General features: G+C 38.6%; 1 protein-coding gene across 9 annotated transcripts in view; it reads right to left on the minus strand.

The window, feature by feature from the left end:
* The window catches only part of LOC115254121 (uncharacterized), a 217,108-nt gene that overhangs the window by 123,478 nt on the left and 79,765 nt on the right, over positions 1–13,865 (minus strand). The gene's annotated exons all lie outside the window — the stretch shown is intronic.

Here is a 13,865-nt window from a genome sequence, read left to right on the forward strand (position 1 = left end):
AATACTAGCTGGAATTTATGAAGGAATCTTTGGAGAATGTTCTGAATGAGTTCTTGTAGAAATTTGTATAAGAATCTAATGAATAATTCCTGAAGAATTTCTAGGAGCAATTTATTAAACATTATTTGGGAAAAAAATCTATAGAAATTTCTGGCAAAAATAAAATTGGGAGAATTACTGCTGCAATCCTGGAAGGAATGTTCTCTCGAATACTCGAATACAAGGAGGAATTCCTAAAAAACAAAGATGCAGTGTTCCTTAACCCTCCATAAGTCGCGCCAAAAAAAGTTACACGAGTGGTCGCGTCGTGTACTCGTACACGACAGACGGTTTCAATAATGATTTATATGGTTTACTAGATAGAATGTTGGTGTCTTCGGCAAAAATGTCCAACAGGATAGTGCGCGTCTGTTAGTGGACATGTGGAACCGGTCAACACGATCTGGTCCTGTCCCGGGTGTCGGAATGGCCCTCGTGGGAACCTGTTTTGTGGACATTTCAATCATAGCACCACAACTAGGCATGCGACGACTCTATCTTCATGATTTTTCATGTACATGAGCATGAGATGACCGTACAATTCGTAGTTGCTACTCCGTTACTGACCAGAACAGTCAACATTGCACAGGGAACCAAATGGATGGGGCCTGGGTGTAGCTTTCCATCCTCAATGTGCATTTTGAAGGTTCAAAACTTTAAATTGTCAGTACCGGCGCCGGCCACGTCCTTACGGTCATCGGGGAAGGGAAGGAATGTTGGTGTGACATCCGTTGCTACTAGAGACCGTGTGTACCTCCGCATCCCCACGGTTGTCACAGGAAGGAAGTTTGTTAGTGGGAAGGGAAGGGATAGAAAGTTACATAGATCTGGATTCACATTGGTAAGTGATGTGAGCTATGCAACCCTTGATATGATTTAGTCTTCCGCCAGCCGGCTGTCGGAAGAATACAATAATTTTATTGTATGTTTGTGTATTAAATTTATTTCTATACCGGGTATGACTAATTTTTAAACCACGCTTATGTCGGATCGACTCGTAATAACGCACGTTTTAAGCTTATCGTTTCTCAGTCAGAAAATAAACTGTATGCAATTCCGTTTAGTGTTACTGCCAATGCTGAAAAACCGAAACCCGCGCCGTAGCTTTACGAGAAAACTGGACAACTAAACAACTAGAATCGTTGCTTTTGAGTTTCATCTATGTTCTTGTATTTTTTTTTCGCGTTCCCGTGTTAATAAGATTGCGGATTATAAAACCGTTGTACATATTTATTATCCGCGAATGTTTGCAACGCGTTGAAGGTGTGATGAACAAAAATACATTATCGTAAATGTTCGAAAAAGAAATCGAAATTATGGAACTCGGCACAAATAAATCGACGCGGGAAACGTGGTCTACTTGTCACTGTATCGTACGGTAATCTTGACCTTTCTAAAGAAAGAGAAACTTCGCCGTTTTGATCGCTGATTGCCTGTTTGTAAATCTGAAATAGAAAAAAAGTATTAAATTGTGATACGTTCACCACTGTTATATTTTTGTAAATTGTTATTTATATATAGGTTAAATTTACCTCCATCCCTCTGAAACAAACGGTATATGTATTAGCAGTAAAAAATAAATAGAATAAAAAATAAACAGAATAAATAAATAAATAAATAAATAAATAAATAGTGTAAAAAAGTACACCAAATCTTGATCCTGGAATGTTCCTGCATTTAAATACACCAGGCTGGAAAATAGCAAGATCAAAACTTGAAATGGTAGATCTTACACTGTAACGCACCATTCCAAAGTGATTTACCCACGTTACGGGGAAATTCCTGAAGGAATCATTAATAGAAACGCTTTGAAAAAATTGAGACATCCCTGGAGTAATTTAAAAGGGGTTACCTGGCACCCAGGGATCTTCGATTGAATTTCTGAAGAATTCCGTCAGGTATTCTTGCCAAAATCCTAGTTTGAATTTTCGGAAGAATTACCGGTGAAATCTCTGGAAAAACCTCAGACGAGAGTTCTTCAAAATGTGCAGAGTAAGTTGTAGCAGGTATTACTGGGTTAATCTTAGCAAATACTTCTTGAGCAGGATAGTTGAAGTATTGGAGCAGGTATGACTGGGAAAATCCCAGAAACTTTTAAGGAAATCGCAGGATGAATCCTTGGAAAAATCCATGTAATCCACTTATGTGTGCTCGCTCGTACCTATTTTAGGTATACAAAATACAATGATGGAAACATTATGTAAGGAAGGCCTGGGTGAATAACATGACTTTTGGGGATTTTTTTTTAATATCATTTAAAACAAAATCCAGAATTTTTTACTTGGATATAATGAACACAGATTATCTAAAAAATACGTCAAATGAACCCAAAAATAGGTAAACTTTTAACCCATCAGTGGGTAGTTTTCTCGCTCTTCCCCACGCAATGTTGTCGAAAACAAAGCGAGATATAGCGACCTAGCCAACAAAGTCCGTGCGAGGGTTTCTGCCATTTACCGAAAAGTGGGCTTATTTCAACCCACTAGGGTACTTCGAAGTCAACGCTGGGTCGAAACAACTTTGCGATGGGTTGCAATTTTCAGCCGGGATCAGACGTAAAATACCCACTCAGAGCTTTCACACAGTTTAGCCAAATTTGGGTTCTCGCACGGATGGGCCGATATGAGTGAAATGAACCTATATTTTTGTTGTTTTCTGGTTCCATTTAAGTCGATATAACGTAACTTTGATATAACGTAACAAAAATGAAAATGCTGTTACGTTATATCGAGGTTTGACTGTATACTAACGTTACGGTAGTCACAACTAGTAATCCTACATTATAGAGATCAATCAATCAATCAATCAATCAATCAATCAATCGCACAGAAAGAACTGTCAATGCGTGAGCAAAATGTGCATGTTTATAGTTTGTAAGAATGCGTCAATTGACCGGTATTGTAATCAGATTTAAACAAATAATTATTATTCATTTTTAATATCTTAAAATTTTGGGAAAGAATCGGCCATAATTAGCAATTGTAAACAAAATAACTTTCACCACAACAAAGTCACGCACAAAGTTTGAACTTCTAGCTTTGTGGCAAGTGTTGGAAGCTGTTGTAAACAAACAGCGTTGCCGAATCGACATTTGTAACTTCCGCTCTAGAGGATTTCTAGTTACAACTGTTTAAGAATAGTGAAACACACATAGTGTAATGTATAGCGAGGGTAAAAGCTGTCAGTTTTTAGTGCATTGAAGGAATGACTCTTAAGTGACTAATCTAATCACAAACGGTCGCAGCTGAATTCGTCAGTGAATCATTTTTTAAGATTACAGGGAAGTTTTAAAAGAACGTCCGAAGAGATCGGAAGGGGAAACATTTGTCCGACTTGTTGAAAAAATTCAAAAATTTGGGGTATATATGACTGTTTTTTTTTTATGGCAGTGTATATGCATACTTGCAATGGACAATAAAAAGAAATATATTTGATTAGGCCGTTACAAATATTTATTTCACTTTTTGTCCCACCACTATGGGACTGGTCGAGGGGGGGATAAAAATAATAAAGCATTTATTTTGAAAAATATTAAAAACTCATCGGATTTGTTAAAGAATTTTTATCAAGAACCGAAAATTTGATAAATATTTTTCATCTGCCCCCTCAAAACTCAAAATCCAGCCAAAAAATTTTGAAGGGGGGGGGGGAGACAAAAAGTCAAAATTAAATTTGTATCAGCCTTATTAACTTGTGAAAATGTAAGCCGGGAAAGTGAGTATCGAAAAATTGCGCGCCCAATTGTCATAAGACAAAATGGCGGCGAAATACTAAATTCGATGATAATCCAAGGCATACAAATCCAGAGACATGTTTTTTTACTTTATCATTTATTTTAGGCTCACGCGCCAACAGGCATAACGGAGCCGAATTCGGTTAAAACTCTTCACAATGTCATGTTTTTGACTTATAAACTATGTTAGTTTTAGGGAACCGTAAAGCCGCGGTTTGGTAGAGGTTAGGGGGAACAAAATATTTGAGGAAAGGATAGGGGGATAGGGGCTTTTTGTTGACACGTAACAGCATGGTGTGGCGTGTTGCTGCTGGTCAAACGTAGAGTGGACAAACAAGCTATAACGATACAAACAGACGATTTTCGATGGGATATAGACATGTTGTCAGGGATGGGAACACTCACTTCCAAAGAGTTACACTCACTTGCTATTTTCTCAGCTCAGAAGCGTGCAATCAAGAAACAATGTATGGACGACTTTTGCCCTGTGGTTTTGTCTAAAAGTTTGGCGAATAGAGTAGAGGTCGCACACGCATACTAATGTTGTGACAGAGCGGTGAAAGCGACTCCACACCAGTGATAGAAAACAGTGAGGAATGCAGCTGAGTAGACACAAACGCAAAGCTATCCTACTCGTGAACAACAGAAGCCAGAATATATTCGCACTTCCTTCACTCGCGAGCTAACGAAGCTGGTCGCACTCGTGATTGATTCGCGAAGCAGCTCAGAACATTTTTCAATTTTGTGAAAAAACGAATTTACACGGCCGACAGATTAACTTTTCAGGAACAATAAAGCACAAAACACTACTATCTGATGGATAATTACTTGTTTTGCTATTGAAATCGCACTAAAATGCAATTCCCGCATCACCACTTGATCTTCGCGAATAAAAATTCATGAGTGTTTTTGTTTTTGTTTTGCTTTATACTCGTGAAGCAAGCGGGTGCGAATAAACTTATACACGGCTTGCTCTCGGCACCGTGAGTAAACCGTTTGTTGCTTTTACACTCGCGAGTTGATTCACGATGAGAGTATTTCCATCTCTGCTCCCCACGAGGTGAGTGTAATTTACATTCACCTCGTGGAGAGTTGCCTTCGTAGCTCCCTCACGACTTTGGCATGCGTGTGCGATCCCTACTCTGTTCGGCAAACTTTTGGACAAAACCACAAGGCAAAAGTCGCACATACATTGTTTCTTGTTTGCATGCTTCTGAGCTGAGAAAACAGCAAGTCTCGCGTTACATTTGAAAAGGGCCTATCCCTAGAACGTAAACATTGAGAAAAATCGATGCAAACATTTTCCATCACATTTCTTATTCGAATTTCACAGTTTTCGGATTTTTCAACATGCTTTTCGTTTTAATGACACAAGAATAGATGTATCTATGCTTCAATAATCAATTTTGCATTAAAAGATATCAAAAAAGTATGAAAAATTATGGATAAACAGGTTCAGCTAATTTGAAAAGTTTCACCTTGTGTACGCCTTATTGTGAGTCTTTCTAATTTTTTTTAGCGTGGGTTGGTCCCCCGAGTGAGTCCGTTGTTGACATCGTATCAAGGCTTGGCCGTTTTGGAGAGAGAGAATTCTCGCCCTCGGCGCTCGGGCCGAGAGCCGCTCCGAAAATTTTCGGTTGTCGGCCCTTTAAACGAGAGGACCAACAAATAAAAACAAAATTTTACCGTTACTGGCCCATTTGAAGCACGGGCTTATCAATGATTGGGAAAAAAACAATAATCGGCCGTTTTAAAGGTGGGGTTTATTCTGATATGATTAATGGTTAGGTGGGAGATGTTTGCACAGTATGTTACTGTTGGGGGATGCTATGCACGGTGTGTTGCGAAGAACAAATTCAAAACAAAAAATTCGGCATGTCTGAAAATTTGACACAATTAAGCTGAGACTTCCTCCTTTTATTAACGATCAACACCGAAATAAACTTTCGGGGGGTCTAGAGTATTTTTTTTTCAAAAATTTTCTGCATATGACACATTTCACGCACTTCTACACCGCAGTTTTTGAACTTCATCGAGCGATATTTCCGGGCTCCTGCTATCGATTTTGATTCTTTTTGCAACAAAATGAAGAGATTTACTTATATCCTTCTAATAATAATCGAAACTTTGAAAACTGCCTACAGAAAGTAGCAAATTTCTTGGCGTGTAGTCAAAATTTGACGGAATGTGTCATTTGATGCACATTAGCGAGGACACAATTATATGAAAAATGTTAAGTCTCACTACCTACACAACCTACTTTTTTAATTCCGTTTAGGTTCCATATCAACTGTGCAAAAAATCAGCTTGAATTGAGAAGCTGTATTTTCGCGCCAGCCGATCAAAGTTTACATAGAATTTTCTATGGGACTTTTTTGAAGAAAAGCTGCTGGAGGGCACCCAGTATACCCTCAAATCAAAACGCTGATGAATTCTCATATAAAATTTCGCGATAAATTAGACCTTTGAATACCATAAGAAGTTTGTGGAAAAATCTATTAAAGTGAAACGGGACGCCGTGTTATTTTTCCTATCTTGCCTCTCTTTCTAACACGAGTCTATCGCACTGAAGATGCTGAAAACCAATCAGCATATGCACTGCATACACAATGATAAGTTTTTGTTGCATAATATGAAGTAGAATCTGAGATTACCATCTTAGTAGCAACAGAGCAATGGCTAGTAATCGTCGTAGTGCTCTGATGACTCTGGAACTTTCAACTTGTCCAAAGTTAGACCAAAATCAAAATGGACGGTCTCACTAGCCAGTTCGCCATATCGTCCTAATCCAGAACCAACGGAATTACAAAATTCTGGAACATGGAACCGCAGGATGTGGAACTTGGAACTGTTCCAAGTACACGAATGCCTTTTGCCCTTGGAAAGTTCGGAATAACAAATCGTACAAAGTTTTGCTGTACCTTTTTTGAATTCTCTGACACCGAAGGCCTCACACGTTTCTTAGAGTTGTTGATCTGATAGCCGCCGAACTGAGCCAAGGTCACACGAGCAGCCACACACACGTCACATTTACACAACATTCCACTCCTTGTAGATAAACGCTGAAACTTTTTGTACTTGTGGACTTCCACGTTTTGATTTTTATTTATAGCAAATGACCAACAACAGCAAATACCCGCTTCTCACGTCAATGTCCGGCAGAAACTGATTTTTTACCAAGAGCACTGTTTTTACGGATATTTGTCTTACATTTGCGTTGCGTTTTTGACGTTCCAAAGTCCCAGTTCAAAATTTTCCGAAATCAATTTTCAAAAAATGTCTAATTCATCATGTGTTACCTTATAAACTATTTGATCAATTTTTCAGCGTGACTGACCATTCGGTTCGCTAGGTATGTGCTCATGAAATTTCGTCGTGGTTTCGTTCTACTACCACCTTAAGAAGGCTTAGTCATTATAATAGCTAATATAACATCCTAATTAATAAAGAAATTCACACTGCATTTTTTTTTGTTTCTTGGCTAAATTAACGTTAATTTGAATGAAAAAAAAACTTCAAAAAAAAAAAGTTGCTCTAGACCCTCCGACAGTTTATTTTGGTCATAGTCGCAAATGAAAGGGGAAAGTCCAAACTTGCTTCTGTCCAATTTTGAGACATGCCGAATTTTTTTTTATAAAGTTATACAAAAAAGACACCGTGCTATGGAAAGGTATCAAAATCGATTTGTTTACATTTTAGGGATAGGCCCTTTTCAAATGTAACGCGAGAAGTGAGTGTTCCCATCCTTGCATGTTGTTGAAAACAGTACATACATTTGATGATATTATAGAGAAAATTAAATTATTTATTTTATCAGATGTGAAATTTAGCGACCCGTTTACTTTTTTGTGGTTTGATAATAGGGTCTGGAACCATTTGGGCAGGAGCACCTATTTTGGGCACTTGCTGCTATAACTCAGTCAATTTTGAACCTATTGACTTGATTTTTGATATACGATAAGGCACGCACAATAACTAGGCATGTGTAAAAATTCAAGTCAATCGGTTTGAAATTGACTGAGTTATAGCAGCAAGTGCCCAAAATAGGTGCTCCTGCCCAAATAGTCCCAGACCCTACTGATTGTTTTCAGGTTCAGGCGCTATTTTGTTAATGTTTTTTTTTACCAAAATGGAAAAAGACAAAGTCAACTTTTCAGAAAATTAGCTTGTTAGAGCTCATGGAACGTTAAAACATGGATTGGTTAATGTCAAATAGACGAAAATTAGGTTTGAAGTTGAAAAAAAAAAACACTTTCGCATGGTTTCATGCCGCATACTAGCATAGCATAGCATAGCATGAATACTTGCACAAATCTTGGGTGGAGTTGCAAAGTTGAATATATCCATTGACATTGTTGATTTCGCTACTATCTATAATGTCATAGACCCACTCAACTTCACACACCTGGCCAAGTCCTTGCAAGCATTTTTTATTGATCTATTCATCAACTTAGAAAGAGCCCAGAACTGAAGCAGCTTCCAATAGATGAACGGATGTTGAAAATAGCGAATTTTCAATTTATATGTAGTTATGTACAAATAATGTAATCAGAAAGATCTCACCCAGTTCCATCGTAGCGTAGTCCACTGGCTCTGGCGAGGCTGGCGAGAGATGATGGAAGTAGCGCATTTATTGCAGAGGCTACCTTTTCGCGACACCCGATGTAATTTTTTTTTAATATCCGCAAAAAGGATGGACCGAGACGAAGAACGACGATCAAGAATCAAGATCCCGGACACTGCCACCACCCACACTAAAACTGTGGCCAATCAGTATCCGACACGAAGTCTAATCTTTTGACACCGACATACACTTGTTCCTTCGTACACAATGTTCCCGAAAGTCTCCCATAAGAACACGTCTAGATTCTTCGCGGCAAAGCCTTTTTCACTTATCCTTTCTTTAGGAAACCCCGACAGGAACGTTGCACAATGTTCTCGAAAGGTTTCGTCTTCTTTATTTTAATTGCTTCTTGTGTGTACCACGGGGAAAGCACCGCATGCAGCACATCACTGTTTTTCGATTGCCCTCTTCTCCATGGCGTATGACGGATGATTTCTCCAGAATATTTTCACAATCTCACAAATTATCACTTTTTTCGACCGCGCTCTCCCCGCGGCCGCACTTGGATCACTCCCGTTGGGGCCCGGTTTGGCACGCCGGAAGGGTAACATTGACGATACTTTGGTTATGAATAATCTTTAGCCAAATCACAAATCAATCGGCCGAATCGAAATTTCGCGAATCCGAAAAAACTGACAGCCAAATTTTTCCACACGTCCGCGCGCGTTCGTGGACTGCTGCGATCACTTTCGCATGTTTTCATGCCGCATACTGTACAAAAACTGTGGGGGAAATTTTAGTTTGAAATCCTTTCTAACGAGAAGGTGCCACCCACAAATTACGTAGCGCTATAGGGGGAGTAGGAGGTACAAACGAGCATTACGGTCCATGCAAAAATTCAAGGACTTTCTCAAAATGTAGATTTTAGCGTTATGTAATAAATGGACGCTGCCAAATACAGGGGATGGCCAAAATGTTTGGGATAGGCAACTTTTCTTTCTCTCACAAAAAAGTTCAACAAGCTATAACTTTTCATGGAGCGCATCAAACAATCTCAAATGTTGACTGTTTGTCAACCTATTATGTGTGCATCATTGGTACAAATTTGGGCTCGATTAATTAATATTTCGCAAAGTTAGAACCGTTCGGGTAAAACACTATTTTTCCAGACAACTCATTTTTGAGGTGTCATAACTCAGTGAACCGAATTGAGTGAAATTTTGAACGTACATTAACAATATGTAAATGCTTCACAAACTATTAAAACATGAATTGAAACTTTTGGGATTTTTCTTGAACAGGGTGTCTACTCGTTTGCAAAAATAAAATTCCCTGATTTTTCCAGGTTTTTTCCAGATCTTAGAAAAAATTCCAGGTTCACATAAATACCACTCCAGTGATTTTTTCCATATACGAAGCAGATAAATTTACTGAATTTTGTTAGAAGAAATCTGCAGCGGCATTACTGTATTTATTTCAGGTTAAACTTCATATAGAAGTTGGTACAAAGGTCTATTTAAGGACAACCTTTTTGAAATCTCAATTCAACCTTGCACCAGAAATCTAGATGCACAAATCTCAAGAAATAAACTTGCAACGATAGTTTTATTATTCTTGCTCACTTGTAAACAGCTTAATATTAGAATATCCAGCGCGCTGGTTTAGGTTATTATGAGATTTCTGCACCTTAAATCGAGAAGGTACAAAAGTCAGCCATTCTGGCTGCCATATTGGTATTCTAACGGATTTGTGTTGGAAATCTCGTAGAAAAAAACAAAAGTAAATAGAGAACTTTCTGCAACATTTCAGTAGACTCTGTCTACATTCATAAAAACAATCCTCAATAAGTCTGATTTCAAAATTATTCGAAGTCTACAGATTTAAACAATATCACTTAGAGTATTTTACATTCCATCTAACTATATACTTTTTTAAATATTTTCTGAAAAAAACTACAAACTATTATTTAAAACTACTCCTTTTCTTCAAGCAGATAACCAATCATTCATTTAACCCCATCGGGACGACATTTTTGACCACCCTCGCCGCTGTAGAACACGTCAGCGAGGTGCAAACGACCCAACCGTCCTGAAAGGGTTAAGAGATTTGTCAAAAATTGATTTAAGAATAATCAGAGATTTGCATGATGCTCTACCAGGAATTCCTTGGAAATACTTCCAATAGGTCGTACACAAATTTGCCGAGTTTAATTTCTAAAAATTTCCTCACGGTTTGTACCCAAAGAATCTATCTCAAGATATACAAGCAATTACGTCAGGCCTTTTAAAGGAGTGTCACCAGAAGCTAGACTTGCAATTCTTTTGGTAATTCGACTCACTCCTATCATTATTACAATGGTAAATAAGGAGTGCACTCCTAAGATATTTTTTTAAAAGTTTGTTCCAAGATTTTTTTATATTCTGGTAGTAGATATATGTTAAGATTTCCGTCAGACATTTTTCCGGGACTTCTGGTTCTCCATTCGATCCTTCGTGAGGGCTGGACTACAGTTTAAAAATTTCCTCAGATGTGTCACTGGCTTAGGTAAATCGCCAATTGGCGAGTTACTCTATGTGGAGAATTTTTCTAGCTACTTCAGAGAACATCTCAATGCTCTCACTCATGATTTCCGTTAGAAATAAGTCAGATATTCCCTGAAAAAATCATAAACGAATGCTTCAAAAAAAATCTGTGATTTTTTTAAGAATCAGGAAATTCCTTCTAGAAATTTTCCGAGATCCACCAGTAACCAAAATAATCTCGAAGCGTTTTAGCTTAATTTTAAAATGAAGCCAATAAGAAACTATTAGAAGTTTCTTCCCAGCTTCGGCTGCCAACTCCCCTCGAAGATCTTTTAAAAGCAACTCTAAGAGTTCTGAAGAAACTTATTCCAGAAATGAAAGTAATGGCTCTATATATTTCACCAGAACTTGTTAAAGAATTTTATATTGATCAAATTCAAACTAGTTTCAATAAAATTCCTTACTATCAAAAAATCCCTGATTGACTCCAGAATTCCCTGATAATTCCAGGTTTTTTCCAGGGTAAATAAAATTCCCCGATAATTCCAAGTTTCCAGGTTTTTCCAGGTAGTAGACACCCTGTTGAAAAAATGTATTTTTTTTACATCAATGTCAATAAATTTTAGAGTTGATATCCAAAGATTTTCCACTTCTGTTCTCAAGTTATCTGTAATCAGATATATTAGAGCCTATTTAGATTGAAGGAAGAACACATTTTGAAATTTTTGTGTGGTATTGTAAATTTGACTTATTTTGCTCTATATGGGTAAACATTTCAATCCGATATAACTTACAGTTCAAAAATTAGTTGTCCAAATAATAGTGTTTTACCCGAACGGTTCTAACTTTGCGAAAAATTAATCAATCGAGCCCAAATTTATACCAATGATGCACATATGCACATATTTGAGATTTTTTTATGCACTCTATGAAAAGTTACAGCATGTTGAATTTTTTTTGTGGGAGAGAAAAAGTTGCCTACCCCAAACATTTTGGTCATCCCATGTACACTTCGACTTCGCCGCCATTACACACTTAAATTGAATGTATATTTTTCGAAGGAACTTAAGGACGTATTCTCGGAGGAACTTCCGAGTTGTCGGAGCAACTCTGGAAAAATGTACTGCATGAAATCCTGAAAGAATTACGGAAGAAAAATCTCGGTGGAAACCCTCGGAGTATATGGGAGTATTTTTAACGGAACTCTTGGACCCCCCCCCCCCCCCCCCCCCAACCACATCGAATCCACTCCCGAAGGAACACGTACATGTTTCGGTTGATCATTCAAAATAATTTTCGATGGACTACTTGGAGGTGTTCCCGGTGGAGCTCCGAGAGGAATTCGTCGAAGAATCCTCGATGGGACTTCCAGACTAATTACCAGTGAAAATCTTAAAAAAAATTCCTGGCGGAGCTCCGATGAAACAGCTGGAGAAATCCCCAGTGGAACTCCTGGAGGAATTCCGGATGTAGCTCCTGGATGAATTCCCGGTGGAACCCTCAGAGGTTTGGGTAGATCTTCTAGAGAAATTCCCGGTGAAACACCTGGACGAATTCCCGATGGAACTCCTACTGGTTCTAGTTAATCTTGTAGATGAATTCCCGGTGTAACTTTTACTAAAAATTTTAGTGGATCTCCGAGAGGAATTCCCTATAGACCGCCGGAACTATTAGTGGCACTTCTACAGAAATTCCAAATGAAAATCCTAGAGGAAGACCTGGTAAAACTTTTAGAAAATTTCCGGTGGAATCCCTAGAGGTCCCAATGTATCTCTTAGAGTAATTCCCGGTGGAATTTCTAGAGGTTCCTTAGAAGTTCTAGTTTATCCTCTAAAAAATATTCCGGGAGAATTGTTAGCAAAACTCCTGGAAGAATACCCAGTGATTCCCCTAGAGGAAATTCAGATAGAACCCCTAAAGATTGCGGACGGTTTTTAGGGTGGAACTCTTGGAGGAATTCCCGTTTGAGTCCCCACTGATTCCGAATAGATCTTCAACAGTAATTCGAGGGAGAGCTCATAGAGGAATTCTCAACGGCACTTTTACTGGAATTTCCGTCAGAACTTCTATAGGGAATCCCGGTGGACCTGAACGCACCATTCAGAAGTTATCTACCCACGTTATTGGAAATATTTTTGTCCTTATATTGACACCTCTCGTTAAAATATGCTTAAAATATGAGTCTCATCATATCTAATGAAATCCAACCAAATCATTGAGGTCATATGAATCGATTGGCCTTCTACGAATAGGACCAAAAAGAACTACTTATTTTAACATAGGTATAGAACTAATTTGTAGCCGCTTCAAATGCGGGTCACAAGATCGTAACCTAACATAATGTGATAATGAAGTAAATATTCCCCCAATTTACTAGCAACATACTGAAGCAAGAGTAAAAATGCATTCATAGATGCCGCTCCGAACCGAACTCCGAAACGCAATTTCAACAATTGCGTTAATTGGGACCCGACAATGCCGCCGCATAATGCGCCGAAACAAAGCGATCGGTCGGAATAATTGATGCCGTGTAAAACAAACGAAACGCCCCGCTACTTGTTGTGACCGTGCCCCACGGAATGACCGCAATTGATTAGAAGCGAACAATTTTCCAATTTTCTTGCCACCAACTGTTTGCCGATTACCATCATTTGCTTGGATTTGGGAGGGGGCTGACACAGTCACGTGATGAGTAACTGCAAGCAAGCAAAAAAAATCGAAAGAGAGATTGCTCATATGTGGGCGCGAAAATCGAACATGTCGGAGAGACAATTTCTATCGGCGCGGCACATTTGTCAATATGTATGCCGGTTTCAATTTGGGCGGCTTTTCGGCGGCAAACTGGTGTGTAATCCATCAACCTCGTTCGACGTTATCCTACCTACTCACCCACATGATTTCGAAGCGCGGTGGATTTCGATTGTGCTAAATGCATGCATTGCAATATGTTACGGTCGCCATGTGGTAACAGCAGAACTCGAAAAATCGAATGGTGTCGTCAGCGTTC

Source organism: Aedes albopictus, chromosome 1 (assembly GCF_035046485.1).
Source record: "Aedes albopictus strain Foshan chromosome 1, AalbF5, whole genome shotgun sequence".
Taxonomy (NCBI): domain Eukaryota; kingdom Metazoa; phylum Arthropoda; class Insecta; order Diptera; family Culicidae; genus Aedes; species Aedes albopictus.